At 36.0% G+C, this 18,118-nt stretch overlaps 1 long non-coding RNA gene and 1 pseudogene across 3 annotated transcripts in view; one reads left to right on the top strand and one right to left on the bottom strand.

The window, feature by feature from the left end:
• The window catches only part of LOC112806760 (uncharacterized), a 333,839-nt gene that overhangs the window by 255,735 nt on the left and 59,986 nt on the right, over positions 1-18,118 (top strand). The window lies entirely within an intron of this gene.
• Positions 8,460-8,976, bottom strand: LOC112806750 (V-type proton ATPase subunit G 1 pseudogene; annotated as a pseudogene).

Here is an 18,118-nt window from a genome sequence, read left to right as displayed (position 1 = left end):
ACATTCAACAAATATTTTTGATTGTCCACTCAGTGCCAGGTACTATGCCAGATGCATCAATGATAACAGCTCTGGGAAAGACGGAGAAGTCTTTACAGGCATACCTGGAAACTCAACTATTTCTACCAGCAATATTCTCTGGGAAAATGAGCAAGAGATTACGTATGTGTACATTATGTGTGTGTGTGTGTATTATATGTGTATATTTACATTATATATACATATATATACACACAGGGTGATATTCGAAATGTTTTAACCATCAGTCAGGTAGATACATCTATTACCCTGAAGCTCTTATCCACAGAAAAGCTGTGCTGGAATGACGTGGGAAGAGGTAGGAGAGGTAGGAGATGGCATAGTAAGACGATCTACCAACAAGCATAGGACTTCGGGTGCAGCTTTGAAGAGAGATTTTAAGCCCCTCCATCTTTCTTTCTTTCCAACCTCACAGGGGAAAAAATGTCAGTAATGAATTAGAGATTGAAGCATCTGATTTTTTTATTGTTTGAGTATCCACACACCTTTGGCAACTGTTTTCTAGAGACTATCAATCTTTGTGCTGAAAAACACTGCATTACTTGAAAAAAAAAAAGTGGCTTTTTGTGAAAAGTGGGGCAATGGTCAACCAAGAGAGATGATAAACCCAACTCTTACCGGCAGAGCTGATAATGATCAGTCAGTTGCATGCTATTTCACAGCTGATACCTCTTCCAACAACAACAACAACAAAAAAGGAAAAAATGATATTAATTGCAAAAGTTTCACAGATGTCTGCAGCAGTTGACCAGAGCTCCTGGGTTATTGCTTGTCAGACTATTAATGGGTTTGGCTAACCATGACAGTCATTACTTTTCCCCCTCCTGTGAGCTACTTTCTGTGTAATTTATGCATAGGTTTTGCCAAGATTTGACAACTTTCAGGATATTAACATAAAATTAGACTGCAGAGCTGAACAATGGGTGGCTTTAAAATTAGCTGTGGTGAAAACCAGTCAAACAGAATTGGCTTTTCCTTTGCATTGCTCCTAAGTTTATTATCGACATCTTCCTTTCCACATGTAAGAGATCATGTCAGCAATTATGCACAGATTAGAGGAAGGAGGAAGCTCTGAGAGAGGCATGCTATCCTATGATCTTGGGGAAGAGGCTCTTGTAACCCAGGCAAGCTCCTGCTAGATAGAATGCCTGACAGTGGCTGAAATGAACTTGTGCAGTAACCATTGCTGAAATTTATCAAAACACACCCCCATTTTGAAGCTCATCTGAGAGGAGAACTTTTCCTTTGCCATCTCTCGGTTCCACACAGCTTGCTCTTGAATGCCATTACAGAATGCGATGTGTGTGTTAATAAGCCAGGACATCTGGTAACCAGCTTTTTTCTGATTCATTAACCGACTCTGCTTCTGTGGCCAGGGGGGATGAGAGGAGAAACTGGAAGGTTTTGCTTTTAGCAAACGGGCACTTGATATATGCCTTGCATCTTTGGTCTTGCCTCAACTTTTAAACCTTACTCCAAGGTTAGCATTTAAATGGAAGCAACCTGCGGTGAGCAGTGTCTTATCCCGTATAGAAAACAAATAGTACTTAAATCATTCTGTATAGTCTGAGAATGCAGAAAAGAGGAAATGAACTTAGAAATCGTGCAGCCCAAATCCTATTTTAAGGCAGATTGGGAAGGAAAGGACTTGCTTTGGATCACACAGGTATAGTTGTGACAAAGCAGGGCACAGACTCCACATCTCTTGACCGTCCTTCCAGTCTTTCTATGTCAGCACGTTGTTTTCGCTACCTTTTGTTTTTTTTCATTTGCCTTATTGTTATTTTTTAAGTCACCAAACAGTGTCTGCCTGATTTTTCTTTCCTGACCTCCCATTCATATGCCTTAGAACACCAAAGCCAACTACAAGTGCCAAATCAGTCCTCCTGCCTCCTCTAATAAGTGATTAGGGACCCATTCAATCATTTATAAAAGGTACTTAGGGATAGTTAAACTTTTGAAGAATGGACAACTTCAATCCAGGTTGTGAGTAACCCTAGGGAATAGAATTAACTAACTAGAATACAATGAGAAAACTCAAATAGAAAATAGGCAAGGTTCTAAAAACCTCCCAATAATCAAGATGTTTCAATTTTTTTTTAAATACCATTATCCCCCTCAGAAAATTTTTAAAAAAGCAAAAAACCTTCTTACTGAAGTAAACCAGGTCTGAATGCTCCAGAGAGTGATTTGAGCAAAAGAAGTCTGACTTGATGGTACATGTTGGGCGATGAAATGGACAATGAAGTTTCCATATGTTGTTTTTATGCAGTAATTAGAAACTGTCACACACCGTTTCATTTTTTCATTTCCTTGGGCTTATTTGCATGTTGGAACTTCCTTTGGAGCAGAATGGAGAGCATCAAACTGGCACCCAGTTGAAATGAGGAGCAGTGGCTCGCGGGCGTCCTCCCCACCTCAGAGGCAGGAAGGAAGCCGGGGGCAGGTAGTGCGGGGGGCGGTGCAGGGGACAGCAAGGCTGCCAGTGGTGCAGCTGCCCTGGACGCTGTTCACATGGCGCCTCACCCTGCCTGGGCTGAACCGCTAACCAAGCCCTCCAAATGGTCATTCTGGAGCACTTTGGCTTCCCTCAGCTGATCTCCCCCTTAAAGCACTTTCATTCCATCCCAAATATCTTTCCTTTTCTATTTCCCTGGGCAGACTTGAAGGCAGGTACCCCATCTTGCCTACTGCCAGCCACAACATGGTTCCCACGGGACCTTAGCAAATCTAAATAAATAACCTTTTCATGTCTGGATTCTTACTTTCTATCTTTTTCTATCTTTTTAAAAAATCATCAGCAGGGGCACCTGGGTGGCTCAGTCAGTTAAGCGTCTGCCTTTGGCTTTGGTCATGATCCCAGAGTCCTGGGATCGAGCTGCTCAGCGGGAAGTCTGCTTCTCCCCTTCCCTCTGTGCCTCCCCTCTGCTCATGGCTCTCTTTCTCTCTCTCTCAAGTAAATAAATAAAAATTTTTAAAAAATAAAAAAGCATCAGCATTGTAAAAACAAAAAATTAGTCCAAGCAGTTTCCATTTAGTAAGGATTGTAGCTGGAAGTTGTAAACTCCAGAAGTCTTTTGAGTGTCAACTGCATTCTAAAAATCTGCTGCTTTCTACTACTAAGCTGTTACTAGTGAAATAAGAAATCCCAGGAAGCTGGAAGAAGAAACTTCATTTGTCTAAGGTGGATTATCTATCTACCTGGACAGCTATTCAACAGAATATTAAATGACCCAGAACTGTAAGAAGAATTGTATTAGGTGGGCATGATATTACTTACTATATAGTAAAAGTTTCCAACTATCACATTGTTGTCAGAAAGAAATTCCTTGACAAGTTTAAAATGCCATCTTAATTAAAATCATTTAAATAAAGAATTTATTTAAAAATAAGCATCAATAAAAACAAACCTCTGATTAATTCCACCTCCAGAAGCAAGCATTATTACTATTTTGATATCTGACTTTGTCATGTATGAACATATAGATATGTTTATATATAAATTGTTCACAAAAAAGTTGACTAATAAACTAGTGCTTTGTAATACTTTTTTGGCATAAAAGACATCCAGAACATTTTTTTCATGACCAATATTTCTATTACATTATTTTAATGGCTAAATTCTAGAATATAGGTATTCCATATTTTATTTAGGCAATCTCCTTATTTTTAAGACATCTGGATATTTTAAAATTTTTTCCTATTGTAGTTGATGTGATGACCATTGCTGAACATTCGTCTTACATGTATTTCTTTGGGATCTATTTTCAGAAGTAGAAGTGCCTGGTAAAAGGCTATGCCCATTTTTAAGGCTTTAGATACATATTGCCATATTGACATTTGCCTTCCAGAAAAGTTGTATTAATTTCGAATCCCACCAGCAGAGCATGGCACACTTGTTTCCTCGCTCCCCTGCCAACACTCAGCGTTATGGTTCTTTTTAATCTTTGCTAATCTGAGGAGTGAAAAATGGTGTGTCTTTGTTGTTTTAATTAATTCCTTCCTGAAACCAGTGTTTCTGAAGCTAGAATGGCACCTACTTGCTCCTATACATAATTGCATGTCAGTTGTTATACCTAGAATTCATTATTACTTGTATTTTATGGTACTGTCAGGGGTTTACAGCAGGTAAAACTAATCTGTTTAGGCCACAAGGCTGTTTGGTCTCCTAGGAAAATACAGATTTATGTAAATAAAGCATGGGGGCTATCTTCTTCCTTGTGTCTGGGAAAATACAAAATTCAGTGACATTTAAAAGCCATCTTTTGCTTGATGCCGAGAGAGAAAGGCGTGAGCCGGCTGGAAGATAACAGTGCTATTGGTCAGCCCCGTGGACGGCATCCGTTGGCTACAGCACCGCTGCTAGAGATGACGGTTTTGGTATCTGTAACATGTTGACGTGTGAAGTGAAGAAAGGACTCCTATCCCTCAGGAGAATCCTGCATATGTCAAGTATATTGTCTCATTAAGCCAGTCCATTTATCAACCCACTGAATGCCAATTAAATTGCACAGGATGGTGCAGGTATACGGTGGGCTGTTGGTGCCAAACTTTATTACAGCTGAGCTTTTCTGGCGCAGGATGTTCTACCCAGCAAAATGGCAGGCAGGTCAAAGCCAAATTAAATGTTCTTGAAATAATGCCTTTAAAGAGGATGAAATGCCACAACCTGGCAAAAGAGAATGTGAAATGTAATGTCAGTTCTTAGTGTACTTTTAGTTCCAATGAAGATGTCAAGGCTCAGATCCAGCCAGTGCCAAATGTCTTCACAGCGTGCAAATTAGATCAGTGTAATTTCATCAGGAGAATGATCAGACTCTGCTGTAGCTATGGTTGAATTCACTGCTTCTGCTGAGGGCTGGGCTGAGGACGGGGGACCAGCTGAGCTCACACTGCCATCCTCAGAAAGAGAGGGAATCTGATTTAATGTATTGTTCTCTTGATGCCACTGTTGAAAGTCGGCCCCACCTCTCAGAAATATTGCTAAATGAGCATCTAAGATAGATTACATTGATTTTGTTTGGAATTAAAAGAAAAAAAATCTGTTCCGTGAAAATTAAACCCCAAGTAAGTAAAATACTAAGCCAGCTGCCAGGAGGGTATTAGAAGCAGAAGAGTTTTATGTTTGTGGTTAAACATGAGATTTGTATGAAAACATAGATACTGGTATTAAATACTTAAAGTATTCAAATTCCAGCTATGTTTGGAAATATATATAATCTAATACATTGATACAATGGTACATATTCTTAAGAGGCACCAGAGATAAATTGGTAATATGAAATAAACAATACTGAAAATCTCTAAAAAAAAAAAAAAAAGCCCATTTAGAATGTTGCAACTAATATTCAGTGTTAAGTGTAGGAAAAATGGATCAGGGTATGTATTTTGGGAAGGACACTGTAAGTGATTTAACGTTTGGAATAAACTGGAGGGCGGAGCAAGATGGCAGAGGAGTAGGAGACCTGGATTTCGTCTGGTCTCAGGAATTCAGCTGCATAGGGATCAAACCATTCTGAACACCTACGAACTCAACAGGAGATCGAAGAGGAGAGTAGCAACAACTCTCTGAACAGATAACGTTTGGAATAAATTTAGATAAACCAATTTTATAACAAAAGGATACTTATCCTCCTGAAATTGTTTCCTTTTTTGAAATTGTTTCTTAATGCAGCACTGTTCAATGGATTCCTGATATGTTATTTTGGTTTAAAAACAGATTTTTCTTTTCTTTTTCACGTACAGTTTTCTATCAGAGTAATAGTATCAGGTTTCCTCTTTGGATTTGTTAGCTGTATCCTCAGGAAAGACAAAGCAGAAATCCTAACACTTGGGTGGAAGCTGAAGCAGCTAGAGAATTTTCAGTGTTTCATGTTTAAAGAAGTTGTAGTTGATCTGCAGCCTTTTCAAACTATACACATTATGCTAAATAAAGCAATAATAAAACACATTGTTTTAATTTTATTTGCATAATATTTTTAAATGTTTATTGTATGATCTTTATAAGATATTTAAACAATGCTAACTAATGAAGAGGAAAATAAAAAATTACCCATAACTCACTGTCCAGACATAACAATGTTAATACTTTTATATATTTTTTCTAGTCTTCAGTCAGTTTACCTCTGATTTTTTTCCAATTGGGGTTCTATTGTTTATATCGTTTTATCTCCTGCTCTTAACATATCATGAGCATTTTCTATGCCAATAAACAGTCTTTAAAATGGGGATTTGAATGGTACATAAGACTCTATTGTATGTAACCTCCCCTATTATTGGATATTTGTATTGGTATTTAGCTATTTATCTTCACAATGAACATACAAATAAATTTTTGTCTATATCTAATTAATTTCTTAAGACAAATTCCTAAGAGTTGAAGAATTACTAAGTTAAGGGTATGAATTTTCAAGGTTCTTGTTACTACCATGCTATTTCTCAGAATCAGAAATCTATGGTTTGTAGCCCCCCAAAAACACTTTTATGGATACATAAAACAATTCATTTTTATGTACCAACAGCCATGTTATGACTTCTACATTTCAAACTCATAATTAAATAGAAATGGGATGAAAAATAGTTCAAAATACTCTAAAACTACTTGAAGTCTGAGACTAAGATTATGGCTCTCTTCCCTCTGTTATTGCTATTCACTAATGAAAAATGTGCATTCTCAGTTGCCGGAAACTAATTTAACGGATTGATTCAATTATTGTAGAACACAGTGAAAGTCAATGAAAATGATTTTCCCAGCCTTGAAACTATTTTGACATTCTCCCCGTATATTTACATGGTATAGACAAACCAACAATTTACTAAAAGCTAGTGTAACTTTGAATTACTTTTCATTCCTGTATATTTCTTCAAAATCATTTAGACTCTCTACTGTGGAACTTTCTTTCATTTTCTATTTTAGCAATAGGCACAAGACCCAAGGCTATCTCTGGGGCTTGCCAAGGCCCAGATGCCAAGCCTTGGAACATTCTAGTAGCAACATCTGGCCTTTTGGTGAGCTCCACAGGCAGTTGTGCACTCAGCTCAGAATTGCCTCCGGGGATGTCGCATAGTCAAATAATCTACTGATATTTGGGCTGGGTGTTCTCTGAGGAAACATTTGTCTTTCTGCTCACTTTGAATATGTAGCAGATAACATTAGAGCTATTAATTATGTGGAAAAATAGTGTTTTCTACACAAAACAATTTGTTTTAAAATCTTGCTGTGTTACTTTAATTGGTAGTGTTACATTCCCGTCTAGTTTCTAGCTGTTTGTGACATTTTTCAGGAGTCAGGAGAGATACTGACTATTTCCATTCTGGATAAATTTTGAACTGCAACAAATTTACGAAAAGTGGCCAGATTTGCATTTACAAGTGGCTTAAATTATTGATGGTAATTGAAAAAAAGATACCTCCAAGATATTTCCTCAAAAATAACTTCCCTAGTTGATTGTGTTAAGAATATTTCCTAAGTATCTACGATGCTGTGATCCACTCGGATAATTGGTTTCCTGTCATTAGATGGCTAAAGATCTGTTTTAATGTCTTTTTCAATCAAGAGATTAAAATCCATGTTCAAACAGTACCAGTAATTAATTTAAAGTTATTATCAATTTAGCATAAAGAGTAATCCCAACTGTTTTCCTTTTTGAGTATGCAAGATTAATCAGACACAAGAAAAAAATACAATTAATGTATTGCCTCCAACAATTTTCTGTTTTTCAAGGGAAAAGACAAAAAAAATGCATTTATGAACATTTGCCTAGTATGTGAAAAACAAGACCTAACTAGTTATCATGTCAAAACCACAACACAAAAACTTCTTCTGATAAATCTTTATCCTATAATTTTTAGAAATCGCTAGATTTTAGCTTCTTAATAAACTCTGCTTATTGTAACATTACTGTGTACTTCATTTTCATTGATAATGAACTGTTCAAATTTTTATACTTCCTTAAAGGTGTATTTTCCAAGAAAGTTTAAAAGCAGAAATGTGTTTCCATCTATGTGGAGAGTTTGATATTTTTTAGTATTTTTCAAAGAAAACATTATTTATATAATCTTGAGTAGCAGTACTGATTGAGTGATTAGTATTTTCTAGCATAGATTCAAAATGTGAACATATAAATGCTTTATTTCTGCAATAAAATCAGACTTCAATTGGATATTTACCCACCTTTCAAAAGAAGTAGGAAAAATCCCTCTATAAGGACCATTTAAATATAGTTTCCCTACAAAGTCTAAATGATTAAGATTGAGGATCAGTATGATAGAATATGGATAGATGGTTCTTAAACAAACCCAATGCAATGGAAATTATTGATTGGGTTGTAAAATTGCAGCAAACGGTCAGTTGAAGACATTCAGGTTTTGGCATTTCTGCTTTCTTATAAAGGGGATAATTGCTTCTTTTTTTTAATATACAGAAATAATTTAATGCCTTTTCACAAGGATGTAACTACTCAAGCTTTGCTGAAGCTTCGTATTCCATGAAGGCATCTAGCATGCCAGTCTGCCTGCAGAGCTGCTCCTTCCTCCCCTATCCATTTATGCGGTAGTTTTCATGGATTTCTGGCCAGATGTCACAGACAAAGTCCAGCAGGTTATCCAGGACTTCATCCCTGTTCTGCTGGAAGTAGGCCTGGAGGATGGTCATCTTCTCCTGGGTCTTCTTCTCCACTTCGGTGCTGCAGCTGCCATGGGATTCCCAGAGCCGCAGCTTGCTTGGCCTTGAACTCCTTCTCTCTTTGCAGGTGGTATTGTTCAATTTCAGCCTGAACTTCTTCTTTGGCCTGCTTCAGCTTCTGGTTCTTTCACTTGCGGGCCTCCGCCACCTTCTTGGTGGCCCACTTCTCAGCCTGCAGCAGCTGCTGGATGCCCTGCAACTGGCTGGCCATGGTGGCAGTGACTCTGAGGCCGAGGGATGCGGCCTAAATCAGCTCGAGCGGGGCGGTAATTTCTTTTTTAACTAAAGACTTAGAAACAACCAAATTAGCCCACATAACATGAGTTAATATAGCCTGTTTTGTAAAACTATCAACTTGAACAAAACTATAACTAATGACCGTATGAACCAGACAACTAAGAAGTCTTTCTTATGCACTTGGCACCGAGCTCAAATTCGATGACCCAGAAACTACCGAACTGTGTTTAACTTTGCTCTTTTCCCTTCAAACCTATCCTTTCTTTCAATTCTTAAATATGCACTTTGTCATTGGCTTTTTATTCCTGTGGACGGGGTCTAGAATCTTCCATACTGCTGTCACTGGTCACAACTTTGTCTTGTCCCTGGCTTCACTCATCAGTGGGGCATTGGGATTAAATTAGCCTTGTTCCACTTCTCTGTTCTGACTTCGAATCAAATGGTCACTCTAATAGTCTGAACAAAATGGGGTAAAAAAAAAAAAAAAACTTTTATTTTGTCCCTATAGGAAGAAAAATGTCTTTAGGCTAGCAATAAGTGACCCAAATGTGGCTGGGACAATAATCTGTCTCTACTTTGTCACTGTCATAGACTATCCCTTAGGCCCATATCTTCCTCCACTTGAGAGCAGTGACAGCACCAGCATGTAGTCTCTAGCTAGTGCGTTAGACTGAAGCAATAAATTGCAGCATGGGTGTCGATGCCAGGTGAGAGCAGGGAGGTGGAGACAAAGGCTCACCTAACTGGAAGGGTGGCTACACTCAGAAAGAGAGAACTGTAGAGTTGCAAGCTTAACATAGGGTAAGAATATTCAGGCCTTGAAATCCTCCTAGTAGGATTGGGATTAAGAAGCAATTATAACTTTTTGGACAGAGAAGTGACATTCATGCAACTACAGGCTGCGTGGAATTTTCCAGTTTTATCTTCCTTGTATTTTTCTCTTCCCATAACCCCCTTCATTATCCCTTACCTCTTTTTGCTCTTCTCTTCAAAAGCTGTCTCCTCAGGTGACATCAGCAAGGTGGCAGAGCAAGAACCTCTGAAAATTTTCTCCTCCATAAAAGCAATGAGAAAACTGGGGGAAAAAATGATCAGAATCAAATTTTGCATAACTTTGGAAATTAACTAAAGGATTTCTGCACTTCACAAAGAGTTCATTCAAGGAAAAGATGGGAATCACGGTAAGAGCAGTGAGTTTTGTGGCATTTTAACTTGCACTATTCTTATCTTCACTCCCTAGCTCAATGGTATCCTTGAAAATTAACAGCCCATAATCACAGTGAAAACCAGCAGTCTGGCAGCCACTGGAAGGAATGGAACACAGGTGAAGCTCCTTCAAAGTCCCATTCCCAGAGAACTGTCAATGGTTGACCTATTTAGTGGTTCTCCAGAAGAACCACTCCCCCCCCCCCACCGCCTTGCAATGTTGTCTTTATCTGACCTGACTAGGAGATTCACCACTGTGAAAAGTCTTTTCTCTGGGGCATTTGTAAAAAACAGTACAGAATATTGTTAACATTGTGGTTGCCTGGGTCATGGATAACAGTTGGAGCAAACAGGCTTACAAACAATAAGCCTAAAAAGAAAAATTGGGAAATATGTTCATAGGGGCTTTGGCAAGATGTAACATATCCCTGGTGATCTAGAAAGTTGTGCACATGCCCAGGGCGGTGTACAGTTTTCAGGAACAACCCAAAGAGGTACTAAGTTCTCACTCTTGCCTGCCCTTGAGATTCTGCACAAACTGGAAGCAATGGTTAAGGCAGTTCCCAACTGCCTGGCTCAATGATGAAGGCATACCCCAACATGCACGTAGAGCCCTTTGTCAAAAATTAGGAGATTCATTGGTTCTAGGCATTAGAGGAAATCTCTGCTTAATTATTAGCTGACTGCTAATCCTAAATGATCAGAGATTTCAGTGGCCAAAAATGACAAAGAATACAGACTTTATAGAATTAGGTCAGAAAGATCACCAAACAGCAACAGACAGCAAAAGTAACAAACCCTGGGGAGGTAGAGATTCCAATTTCCATAGTTCCTACATTATATTATTTATAATATCAAATTTTCAGCAAGAACTTATGATACATGCAGAGAAGTAAGAAATTTGGCCCATAACATGAAAAAAGCCATCAGTGGCAAATGTACCTTAGAAAGCTCAGATAGGAACTGATGAGACAAAGACTTGAAGTCACCTATCTAAATACATTTAAAGAACTAAAAGAAACCATGTCTAAAGAACTAAAAGAAAATATGGGAACGAGATCTCATTTTGAAGGACAGTTTTACTGCTTAAAGGATTCTTAGTTGTCCTTTTTCTTCCAGCATTTTGAATATTCATTCCTCAGCTTTCTGGCCTTCATGGTTTCTAATGAGAAGTTAGCTGTTAATCATACGGAGGATTCCTTGTATGAGATGTTTCCTACTGGAAAATAGGATGTCTTCACGTTATTTGCTTTAGAGGGATTTTATAGGTTTCTTTTCTTAAAAAAGCACAAGTTAATGGCTCAGTGGTTCCCATGCATAACTCCACTAATGAAGTATAGTTCTGTCTCCTTCGATAAACATGATCTTTATAGACTCTGCCAGACATATAATATCATCATTCTAAATATTAACATTGTTAGGAAAACTCATCCAAAACTTAGGAATTAGACAAAGTAGGATTACATGTTCTTTCAATGTTATATTGAAGTACCATCCACAGGACCACTCAAAGATTAATTATCTAGGGGATTGGAACTTTGTTTATTCAACTACTAACTACTGATTAGGGCCCAGGCTCTGTGAAGTTCCATATTTATATATATAATTTATATATATAATATCTGTATCTATATATATTTTGATAGAGATACAAATTAGTTTTTCCTCATAGAAAATATGATTGTATTGACTGTAGACTATTATGTTGTTTTGTATTTAACCGAGCAATCTTATTCTGACTTTCCTTCTCCATTCCCTATAAATATCCAGGTCCTCAAATACTCTTTGAATCAATTTTATCATCTTTCTGGCTCAGTCATTACTGAGTTTCATAAATATTAGAAGTTGTCCAGTTTACAGAAATCTTTTCAGGACTCGTGCCATAATTAATTTTTTTCAACCCCAAGACATTTTTAGAAAATAAGTCCATATTTAAACAAAAGTGTGAGACTTGCCTATTTCAATACAACCTGCTTTCTCCTGGTCCAATGCATTAAGTATGCAGTAGAGAGCCTCACAGGCATATGCCCCTTTCTGCATCTATTTCTTCAAAGGAATGTGAATTCTATGTCCTATTTTTACCCACAGGTAGGTCCTTGAAGAGATATTTATGAAGTGGACTCCAATTCAAATGATGTAATAGCAAATCTGACTAATGGAATCCATGTGAAATTCTTGACATTCATTTTGCCTTAATTAAATGCCTGATCATGATGCCCAGATGTTAGATGTTAGACTTAAAAAAAAAAAAGAAAGTGAGCATCTAATATGTAAACTTTCAGTCATTCTTCTTCTTTTGGAGATTTAAATTATTACCCATTTGGGGATTCCCTTAAAGTATACTGTATCCTCAAATCATTTCATACCCAACAAATGTTAACAAAAATGCATTTGAATGACATTTATTCACTAATGTTGAAAAATGCTGAAATGATAGAATAACCAAAAAAAATGCAACTTGAATTGTTGGTATATCCATCTTATAATTATTGTCCAGAAAAAATATTAAAAAATTAATATACAGTTAAAAAGGAAAAGCGTGCTTCAAAAATTGTGTATGCAAACTAGAAGATGACAGACATCATGTATACAGGTTTTAAGAAAAGGAAGAGAAGGAAAAATGAGGATATCATCAGTTTCACTAAAGCCATGAGACTTGAAGGGTGACCATAGAGCCAGGTAGACTTAAATTCTTGACATTATAGTCCTTGGCTTATTACCTTTGGTGTAGTAATTATAGTCTTATTCTTGATACCCTATTTATTTTTAAAATTCTTCTGCTTTATGAATTACCTGGATTTTTGACTTTTTGTTTTAGATCACATATCTCTAAACACCAATAATATCATGCTTTCTAAGTTTTCCTTTGAGTTTTTCAGGTTTTCTTCTTTGTTTTTTGTATTTTATTTAAAGATGAAAGTCTGAATTAAATGAAAACACTTCAAATGGAAGTTTAACATTCTTCTTGGAAAATAGTAGCTGATTTTATGCCACAGTGTAAATAATGAGCCAGAGAACAATTCTGTTTTTAGTGAATTTGCATGTCTTGATAACTTTTTCAGAAATGGGTTGTTGGTTTCTGCTTTAGTTCAGACAAGAAGCAAAGGATTTTCTGTATAAAATATTTTTCAATATGCTTAATTGCTACAGTTGAAGTTTCTTTCATTTCCCTAATGAATTACTTCCCTATTATGAAGAAATGACTCTCTAAAGTACAATCATTTATTACACCTGAGCCTTCCTGGTCCCAGTTGTACCACATGCTGCTTAATAATTTGCAATGATTTAGGAAGATTGCCATAACCACTCAATTAAACAATGGCTTTGGATGCAACCTATAGCATAAGAAACATCCTTAGTACACATTTAGAACTGTCTTGTTAATTAGAATCCAGCAACCACTGTGTTCTGAATATCACATAGACAGCAGACATCCTATCCTGGAGGACTGAAAGTAGTCACTTGTTTTCTTTATCCAACTAGGCCGTTGTAGGGTTGCCATAGAATGGAAATAGAGCCATGCAGAAACGAAGTAGACTAAGATTTAGGAAATTGGATTTCTATTTCTAGCTCTATTACTTTTTGGTTTTTGATCCTTGGGTAATGATATTCTCTGAGCTTCAGTTTCCTCCTTTATATAGAATGTGAGCTATAGCTAATTTCTTAGGCATTTTACTAATCAATGTAAAACCTCTACATAACTTAAAAATATTTTGCAAAATGTTACCAAGGTATTTATGAAAAGTCTCAGTGGCTTATTTCCATGTAGCATCCTAAAGCAACATGATGAGAAATCAAGCACTATAAAACAGGATAACTAATTTAAAAGTGTAATTGTAAAAATTTTTAATTACTTCTCGGCATATGATATAGAAATGATAGGCAATGTACTTTAACTAACAGTAATTTTATGGCAAAAATCAACCTTCCTGTGGGGAAAATAGACACATGTCCATATGTCTAGGTAATGAAGTCTGAAGGATAAAGGAAATATGAATGAATGCTGAAAACAAATTTTACTGAATTTGTTTTGCCTTGGACCAGTCCTATATTATTAAGATTTGGAATTGGAATAAGCCCCTTATGTTTACTATTGTAGACTGTAGAAAGAACGTAGAATATATTCAACAAACAACATAGATATAGTCTTCTAGTAGATAAATTCACCTTGTACATAATTAAAACAGATTTAAAGTGAACACTAACCTTAACTTTTTTATTGTATCATCTCTATAATGATCTGTTTGTAAAATTCAGTGTCTAATATTAATTATCTTTTTTTGCATTCATAGGTCTGTCTGAAGAAAATGAATATTAATTTACATAGACCATAATGCCTGTGACAATATTACTGTATAATTCTCTTTGCATGATACCTAGTATGGCATGATAGAAATTTGAAACACTTTGTGATACCTCTCCATAGAGTGCAAAGATTATAAATTTTGGATTTGACATATCTAGTTTGTTTTCTAATAATTTCTGACTGATAATGAATAAGCCAGTTAGAGTTTCTGAGACGTTTTTCTCATTCATAAAAATAGGCATAATAATATTATTCAGAGTCTTTTTATATTTTTCAGAGTATTTTCAGGGTCATATCTATGCGCAGTCTTCAAATACACTATTATTCCCATCTCCCTAGACATTCTTTAAGAACGTGAAGGGAATTTGCTTGTTTGAGAAGGAATGGGGACGGAGATGGAGGAAGAGTGCAAGGACGAGGCATTTTGCAATTTTTCAAAAATATGACATGTGAAGCTCATCTCCTTAAAAAGAAAAGCACTGTTTAAAACAAAGCCTGTAACAAGAGACAAGGAAGGGCATCACATAATGATAAAGGAATTAACAAGAGAATATAACAATTATAAATATCTGTGCACCCAACATAGGAGCACCTAAATACATAAAGCAAATATTAACAGACATAAAGGGAGAGACTGATAATAATACACTAATAGTTGGAGACTTTAACACCAATTATATCAGTGATAGATCATCCAGACAAAAAATCAATAAGGAAACAGTGGCTTTGAATGACACATTAGAACAGATGGACATAACAGTTATAGACAGAACATTCCATCCCAAAATAGCAGAATACACATTCTTTTCAATTGCACGTGGAACATTCTCCAGGGTAGGTCACATGTTAAACCACAAAACAAGTCTCCATAAACTTAAGAAAATTGAAATCACATCAAGCATCTTTTCCAATTGCAATGGTATGAAACTAAAAATCAATTAAAAAAAAAAACCCACAATCATTTGGAGGCTGAACAACATATTACTAGGCAACAGATGGGTCAGTGAAGAACTCAAAGAAGAAATAAAAAAATACCTATAGACAAATGAAAATGATAACACAATGGTCCAAAATCTTTGGGACTCAGTGAAAGCAGTTCTAAGAAGGAAGTTTATACAGGCCTACCGCAAAAAAAAAACAAAAACAAAAAACAAAAAACAAGAAAAGTCTCAAATAATCACCTAACTGTACACTTGGAGAAACTAGAAAAAGAAGAATAAACAAAGCCCAAATTTAGTAGAAGGACAGAAGTAATAAAGATCACAAAGGAAATAAATGAAATAGAGATTGAAAAAACAACAGAAAAGATCAATGAAACCAAGAGCTGGTTCTTTGAAAAGATAAACAAAATTGAGAAAGCTTTAGCCACACTCATCAAGAAAAAAGAGATAACTCAAATAAATTAAATCATAAATGAAAGAGAAGTAATAACACCACCACAGAAATACAAAGGATTATAAGAGAGTACTATGAAAAAATATATGCCAACAAATTGGACAATGTAGAAGAAATGCATAAATTCCTAGAAACATGAAATCTCCCAAACTGAATCAGGAAGAAATAGAAAATCTTAACACACTGATTACTGGTAACAAAATTGAATCAGTAATCAAAAACTGCCAAAAAGCAAAATTCCAGGATCAGAAAGAGTTGCAGGTGAATTCTATCAAACATTTAACAAAAAGTTAATACCTAGTCTCCTCAAAATATTCCAGAGTAGAGGAGAAGAAAAGTTTCCATATTCATTCCAACATTACCTTGATACCAAAACCAGACAAAGACACTACAGAAAAAAAACAAATAAACAAAACTATAGGCTAGTATTGCTGATGAACATAGATGCAAAAATCCTTAAAAAAATATTAGCAGACTGAATTCAACAATACGTTAAAAGGATCGTTCACCACAATCAAGTGGAATTTATTACAGAAATGTAACAGTGGCTCAGTATCTACAAATCAATCACTGTGATATATCAAATTAATGAAATGTGAGATAAAACCATATGATATTCTCAATAGATGCAGGAAAAGTATCTGACAAAATTCAACACCCATTCATAATAAAAAACCCTCAACAAAGTGGTTTAGTGGGAATATATCTCAACATAATAAAGGCCATATATGAAAAATCCACAGCTAACATGATACTCAATGGTGAAAAACTGAACGTTTTTTCCCTACAATCAGGAACAAGACAGGTATGTTCACTGTTGTCACTTTTATTCAACATAGAACTAGAAGTCCTAGTCCTCATCCAATCAGACAAGAAAAAGAAATAAAAGGCATCCATATTGGTAAAGAAAAAGTAAAACTTTCACTATGTGCAGATGACATGATACAACATATAGAAAACACTAATGATTCCACCAAAAAAGTGTTAGAATAAATGAATTGAGTAAAGTTACAGCATACAAAACTAATATATAGAAATAAGTTGCATTTCTATACACTAATTAACAAAGTAGCAGAAAGAGAAATTAAGAAAGCAATCCCATTTACAATTGCACCAAAAAGAATAAAATACCTAGGAATAAATTTAACCAAGGAGGTGAAGGACCCGTACCCTGAAAACTATAACATGTTGATGAGAGAAATTAAAGGTGACACAAATGGAAAGATATACCATGCTCATGGATTGAAAGAATTAATATTGTTAAGTGACTGTACCACCCAAAGCAATCTACAGATTCAATGCAGTCCCTATCAAAACACCAACAGTATTTCTTGTAGAACTAGAACAAATAATACTAAAATTTGTATGGAATCACAAAAGACTCTGAAAGCCAAAGTAATCTTGAGAAAGAAGAACAAAGCTGGATGTATCACAATCCCAGATTTCAAGATATACTGCAAAGCTATCATAATCAAAACAGTATGGTACTGGTGCCAAAATAGACACAGAGATCAATGGAACAGGATAGAGAGCCCAGACATAAACCCTATACGGTCTGTATAATCTATATTTATACAGTCTATACGGTCAATTAATCTACAACAAAGGAAGCAAGAATATACATTGGGGAAAAGAGAGTCTGGTTCAATAAGTGGTGTTGGAAAAACTGGACATCTACATGTAAAATAAAAAAACTGGACCATTTTCTTTTTTTTTTAAGATTTTATTTATTTATTTATTTATTTGAGAGAGAGAGAGAGAGACAGCATGAGAGGGGAGAGGGTCAGAGGGAGAAGCAGGCTCCCCACTGAGCCGGGAGCCTGATGTGGGACTCGATCCCAGGACTCCGGGATCATGACCTGAGCCGAAGGCAGTAGCTTAACCAACTGAGCCACCCAGGCACCCAAAACTGGACCATTTTCTTCTATCACACACAAAAATAACTCAACATGGATTAAAGAACTAAATGTGAGACCCAAAACCATAAAACTCCTAAAACAAAAATTTTTTTAGGAGTTTCTTTCTTCCTAAAAGAAAACATAGGTGTAATCTTTTGGACATCAGTCTTAGCAACATATTTCCTAGATATGTCTCCTCAGGCAAGGGAGCAAAAGCAAAAATAAAAAATTGACACTACACCAAAATAAAAAGCTTCTGTCCAGTGAAGGAAATCATCAACAAAACAAAAAGGCAACTTACTGAATGGGAAAAGATATCTGTAAATGTTATTATCTGATAAGGGGTTAAAATCC

Source organism: Callorhinus ursinus, unplaced genomic scaffold, assembly GCF_003265705.2.
Source record: "Callorhinus ursinus isolate GAN/ISIS: 27379988/994484 unplaced genomic scaffold, GSC_fseal_2.0 scaffold2, whole genome shotgun sequence".
Lineage (NCBI taxonomy): Eukaryota > Metazoa > Chordata > Mammalia > Carnivora > Otariidae > Callorhinus > Callorhinus ursinus.
This window is presented reverse-complemented; position numbering and strand designations above follow the sequence as displayed.